Here is a 6,425-nt window from a genome sequence, read left to right as displayed (position 1 = left end):
AGCTCTCTGAGTTTCCTGGTTTCTGAATAGGCTATTCTTGGGACAGCAATTCCTGACAGATAGGAACAAGGAGGGTGTTGTGTTGGTTTGTTCTTTATTTCTCCTGTGGCCTCTGCTAATGCTCTGCTTCCCTCTGATTTTTTGCCTTGTTCCCAAATTACTGAATCATCTTAAATTACTGGATGCCATCTGGATTGTGCTCTTGCCCTTGTACCAAAGGAGCCCTTTCAGGCATGATCCAGGCTGTGATCCTTGCACAGTACCAGCTTCTCTTTCCCAGCAGGATGGTGGTGACACTCCTAAGATCCTGGAGGGTTAGATTCGTACAGCTCTGTGTGTTGTAAAGCTTAACTACCTTGTTTTAGCCCCTCTGACTCCAAGGGGCTGTGCTTGGCTCTGCAGTGATCTGCTGTGCAAGGGAGAGATTCAGGTGAGCACCACCACGTGCTGCTGTGTCCATGGTATGGATACTCCATGCAGGGCTGGGAGGCAGTGCACTGCAGATCCCACAGCTCAGCCTGGCTGGGTGCACACTGCCTGTGTGTGTACTGTCACAGGTAAGGGGAAAATATCAACCAGAATTTAGAAGCACTGAAAAAAAAAGCTTTGAGATTGCTTATGGCTTGCCCCCACGCACAGATGGCAGAGGCTGGAAGTCTGAAGGATGCTCTCTCTGAAATGCTTCATGATGCAGTTACACAGCTTTGTAACACAAATAACTTTTGGATTTCTTCTGAAGTTTATTCTTCTGTAGGGTGGGCTGGAGAAAGTCACCTTCCTGGTCACTGCTCTTGCTATGCAGAGACATGTTTGAGAGTGAACATGGTGTCTAATACTAGACAGTCTTTGCTGGGTGTTAGTTTATTAAGGGCACAGCTCTTTCTGTCAAGACACAGTTTTATGTGTGAGAGAAGTAGCCTGAACTGTTGTATATTTTGCCTTGAAAACAAAGTTGGCTTTTAAAAAAAAAACCAGAGGCACTCTATGTTTTCTCAAAGCCTGTGGTTACCAAGAGAAATTTCTCCGGCTAGAGGACTCGAAACACAAGGGCAGTGTTGTTCTTCAGCATCCCTCCACGTTTTTGGATATGCTGTATTGTTGTTAAGCCAACCAAGATAAAAGCTTTTCTGTGTGAGGAGGCTTTGAGAACATTTACTGCCAGATTAAATTAGCCTTTCTGAGAATAAATTAGTGGTTGTGGTGCAGGCAGCCCTGCTCTCTGCAGCTGTAGACTCCACACGTGCCGCTGCCCGCAGCAGAGCAATGAGAGATGTGGCAGTGTGCTTGGGGCACTGCTGCTAACAGGAGATTAGATTTCTGGCTGGGGATGAAAGAAAAGCAGCCTGTTGCATTTTATTGATTATTTCTCCAAATTCTTAATTCGGAAGCAGGCCGCTCATTTAAGAGAGGGGAAAACTCCCTGGGGTTCAGCACAGCTTCATTGTGTGAGGAAGTCATAGACTAGAGCCCATGCTGTATACTCTTGCTGCAGTGACTCTAACCTGGGATGCTTTTGGGGTCCTCAGAGCTCCCAGTCACCCAGCACGTGGCAGAAGGGAAGTGTTGAAGCCTTGTGTTGGAGGGGAGGATAGACTGGAACATGGAGTGGAGGGAGGCAGTGATGATGGGATTTCCATGCTGCTGCTGACTCCTTTGGGTTTGTGTCTGAGCACTGGATCAATAGCTGCTGCTAGTGTGTACGTGCTGCCCTTTCCTTAGAGGTGTGTTCGGTTTGCCTTCTGATTAACTTAATGCCTTTATTCTGCTTTGTGCTATATCAGGAAGTGCTTGCAGGAGACTGGGGCTGTGCTAAAGGCTCAGCTTGCCCTTTCCACTTGTGCTGCTGTGACCATTCAGCTCCTCCAAAATCTTAACAGTCTTTGAGCAGGGGAGTGAAGCTGGGACTAGGCACTGTTTCTATTGCTGTTAGATATCAGCCCTTCCCCTGGGCTTGGTTTGGGGATGGTGATTCCCCAAGGTCCGTGGCTGCGTGCCACAGGTGATGGTGTTTTAGCTGTTCAGACCCTCCTTGCCATGATTCAGGGTGTGTTAGTGTGGTGGGAGCTCAGTTGGGAGCTGTCTGTGGGATATTCTGATGAGAGAGAAAATAGTTTCCCATCTCAGTGTCATAACTGTGGCAGCTGCTCCTCTTCTTCAGGCTCAAGAGAGGATTTCAGCCCTGAATCCTCCAGAGCAGCTGAGCTATTTACCTGCCCTGTGGGCGTCCTGGTATTATGAGCTTGAATGTTCCCCATCCCCTGCTGTGGGAGCAGTGCCATGGCCTCAGGCCTGTTCCAAACCCCCTGGCCAGAGATGCTTCCCATGGAACAACAAAGCACTGAGGTGTTGCTGTGACAGAGAAAAGGTTTGGAAAAGCTTAGAGCAGGGACTTGGGGAGGTGTGTTGCTGTGTGTTAGGGGTGCTCTGAGTCCAGCTGCTGTGCTAGAGTTTCAGTGAGAGGTCTCCTGCTTGCTTTGTCCACGTTCTGGAGTCATTACAGCTCATATCCAGGTGATGTCCCACGCATGCCAAAACTGGGATGGTACCTGGAGAGGTATGAAGACATCATCTCTCTTCTTTCTCCCTTCTATTTGAAGGGAATACAGCTCTCCATACCTGGTTGCAGGTCTGGCTGAGCTTGGCTGGCTGATTGGTGTGCTGGCTAGTGTTCTGGTCAGCTCTGCTCAGGTTTCAGTGGGATGTGGCTCTGCCTGTCTCCGTTGTCCCCCTGGCAGGGCTGCTGTCCCAGCAAGCAGTGGTGACAGTCAGAGCCATGGTGAAGCAGTTTTTGTGTGACCTGAGGGACAGACACACAGCAGCTCCCTATGTGGGACTTTTGAGGAAGGGGTTACAGAGGAGTTGGCAGGAGTTTGGTGCTGCAAACTGGAACCACAATCATGAAATGCCTTGGAGTAAAAATGACTTTCCTGGAGCGGGAAGTCAGTGTGGACTAGCCAAGTCTGGCTGGAACTGGAGAGAGAACTGGGAATGGCAGGAGCTGTGTGACTCAGGGGTGCCCAGCACTGGGCGCAGTCTGTGGCTGTCGATTAATCTGAGGGTTTCCTCCTCTGTGAGCTGGGACATTGTCATCTGTCTTTGAGCAGCCCAAATGAGCTGGGCTTGGGAGCAGGCAGTGCAGGGCACCCGCCTCCTGTCAAAATGCCATGGGATGAGTGAGCCCCACACTAGCCCTGGGCCACCCCTGAGGGAGATCCAGTCTGGGAATGGGAAGGTCTGGTCACACTGTGACTGTGGTAACATGAATGGCCTCAGCACAGAGTTCACATGTCTCTGGATGTGTATGAGTCCTCCTTGTTGGCAGTAGGATTCAGGAGGGATCTCAGGCCTTGCACACACACTCCTGCTAAACCCCAAACCACTTTCCTTTGCAAACACTGAGCCATGGCCTTACATAAAACTGAGTGACACAGGGCACTTTACACTAGTCCTCAGAAACAGAAGTGCAAGGTGACACTGTACCTGTTAAATGTGAATGTCAGCAGCTTCTCTGGCGCCAAGGCAGGGGATCTGTGAGAGGGGAAATGCTAATGGTGATGCAGACTGGAGTCAGTCCTATAGTGAGCTGGTGCTCTCCTCAGATAAGAAAACATCAGTACCATGACATGTGTTTTCTACACCACTTGAAAGGAAAATGAAATCTGGAATCACCACCAATGTATTCAAAATTATTTCATTGTGTTGCAAAATTTGCAAGGGAATTCTGAATAGACTCTTGGGCTCTGATTAATTCTGAATCTGAAATGCTAAAGTGCTGATCCTCTCTGATTCTAATTTCCTCCTCTCTTGGAGCTCACTGTTATTTAATGGAAGTCACACATCCACTCAGTCTGATTCAGCAATGATGTAGCTATACAATTCGACTTTCTCAAAAAAATGCTATAGAAGGAGGGAGAAATGAGAAAATGGGTGTGCCAAGGAATGAAATATTTCTAGTGTGGTTTTGGGAAGGAAATGTCTAAAATCCTGAGTTGTGCTGTGAGACATTGTGGATGATCATCCTGTATTCACTTTCTCTGTGCAGAGCTGGGAGGTGCCACTGGAATGGGCAGGCAGCAGACACTGACAGCAGGAGACAGTGTTTTTTGGAGGTGATGAGCAGAACTCGCCACTGGTGTCTGTGGCAGTGCTTAGCAAGCCGGAGGGCTGTGAAGAACCGTGGGGAAACACCAGGCTGCCTAATCTTCACAGTCCTGGGTGCTGGGAGTGGGAGGGACTGACAGGGGGTCATTGTGCCTTTGCTTCCTTCCTGACTGATCCTTAAGCCTCTGTTAGCTGCCGTCAGAGGTGAGCTTGGATCTATGACTGTCCTTAATGCCAGGAGCTGTGGAGCTCCTGCCTGACCTCCCGGGGCTTCTGCTCGCTGCTAAGCTTCTTGAGCTGGGGTATTTTTGTTTGTTTGTTTAAAGGAGCAGCCAGTCTTGTGGCACTGTGAAGTCTGGTGTTACGTTAAGACACCAGTGTTGGAGTAGTTCTTGGGTTTAGTTGCTGTATATTCTGGCAGGTTGTGTTGTTACCATTATTAACTAGATATCAAGTGGATGATGTAATGCAGGATGCATCCTCTTGGGAAAATTAAGTAGATGCACAGGACTCTGAGGCAACAGCTGCTGATAGCACTGGGTGCTTTCCCATGGATGTTATCAAGTGTTAGCTTGGATTCTTTGTGAACTCCAGTGAAAGTCTCACGGAAAAGCTCTCTGGTTCCCCAGGGATTTGGCTTGCAGCACCCTCCTTTTCTCCTCTCTGAAGCAGATTGCTAGGATTCAAAGGAACTCAGGTTTGTCTTTAATGTTTGTTTTAATCACATCCATGAGAACACCTGGTGTATTGCAGTCTGTCTTCTCCCATGAGCCCAGGTCACCAGCTGCTGGGGTCTGAGTGGTGAGCACCTGCTGAGTGGGAGAGGCTGCTTTCCAGGGCCTGCAGGACAGTCTGGCTGCAGTGTGCTCCCTGCTTGCTCCGTGTGCAGGAAACTGCCTTTTGGGGGCCAAGTTTAGCTGCCCTGGTGGTGCAGAGTGCTCTGTGCACACCTGAACCTTCCCCCATGCCCCTGCATGTGTAAGTTCTGAAGTGTGGGGCCTTGGGCTCTCCTTGCTGGTCAGTCTCCCTTGCAGCCCATCCTGGCTCCTGTGGGATGTCACTGCTGGCACAGGGAGCTCTGCTGACACGTGGTGCTTCCCACAGCTGTGTACCACGGCTTGGGAGCCCATGGCAGAGGGACAGAGCTACCTCAGCTTGTCCTTTTCATTTCAGCTGGTTTTTCTTTAAATGCTCAGGTTAAGCAGGTCCTGGCAAGGCTGTTCCTGCAGCCCCAGTGTGGAGAGCCAACAGCGCTTGGTCAGCCCTTCTGGAGGGGAATAGCACTGGAGAGAATCCCAGAGGCAGAAGCAGGTCCTGACAAACGCTCCTCCCGCACGTAACCCTTTGTGGGTGTTGCAGATAAAACCCTCCTTGTCTCAAGCAGAGAGGATTTGGTGTCTGCTTTTCCTGATATCCACACAGAGGAGCTGTGTGTAGTGGTAATTTGAATCCCTGGCTGAGGACAGCTGAGCTGGCGCTGCACCGTGGGGATTATCTGATTGTGCTTTGGATTTAATGCCCTGAGAAATCTTGCTTTGGATACAGCACCTGGCCCCCAGTGAGGATCCTACTCCAAGCTGATTTGCCTGCTGGGTGTTGGTGACACACCGAAGGTCAGACATGTCCCCACCTAAACCAGGGATGCTCTGCCAGAGATTTCCATGCTGTAGAGCAGAGCGGGGAGCTCTGTCTGGCTGACAGAGCTGACCTGAATGGTGAACAACCTTTTCCTCCAGCAGCCCTTTGTTTCAAAGCAGTGCTGCTGTCCTGCCTTGCCAGTGGAGCTCTCCATCCCTGCACAGCCTGACCCTCCTGGAAGTAGGAGTTTTCTGCAGCTGAAATCTTAGTGCAGAAGTGTGGGAGAAATCTGCTGTCCTGAGAGCAGCCTGGCTGTTCCTGCACGGTGGGTTTGCATTTCCTGGAAGTGACTTGGACTTGGGAAAACAGAGCTGAGTCGCTCAGAAAAAAGAACAGACCTTTCCTTTAGTCCTTCATTTGGGTTTCTGTTTCCACCGGTGCCTGGGGTGAACGCTGCAGGCACGAGCCCTCTGGCTGGGACCAGGATGAGGAGCTGAGGAGGTGCTGCCAGGGTTAACAGCAGGATGAAGGAGCGGGTACATGGTCAAGGATTGCCAGGATTGCCCTCTTTGTGAAGGAGTCTGAAGGACTGTGCTGTTCATTCCTTCCTTCCTGGCTCTGGGGAGGTGGTGTGCAGGCTGGAGGCAGTAAATGCGCATGGGAAGAGGCAAGGCTGAGGGGGAAGTTTGGCTCACCCACAGGGAAAACATCTCTTTTTTTTTTTTCCTTTATTGTTCTGCATAAAA

Source organism: Acanthisitta chloris, unplaced genomic scaffold, assembly GCF_000695815.1.
Source record: "Acanthisitta chloris isolate BGI_N310 unplaced genomic scaffold, ASM69581v1 scaffold13201, whole genome shotgun sequence".
Taxonomy (NCBI): domain Eukaryota; kingdom Metazoa; phylum Chordata; class Aves; order Passeriformes; family Acanthisittidae; genus Acanthisitta; species Acanthisitta chloris.
Note: the sequence above shows the minus strand (reverse complement) of the source record.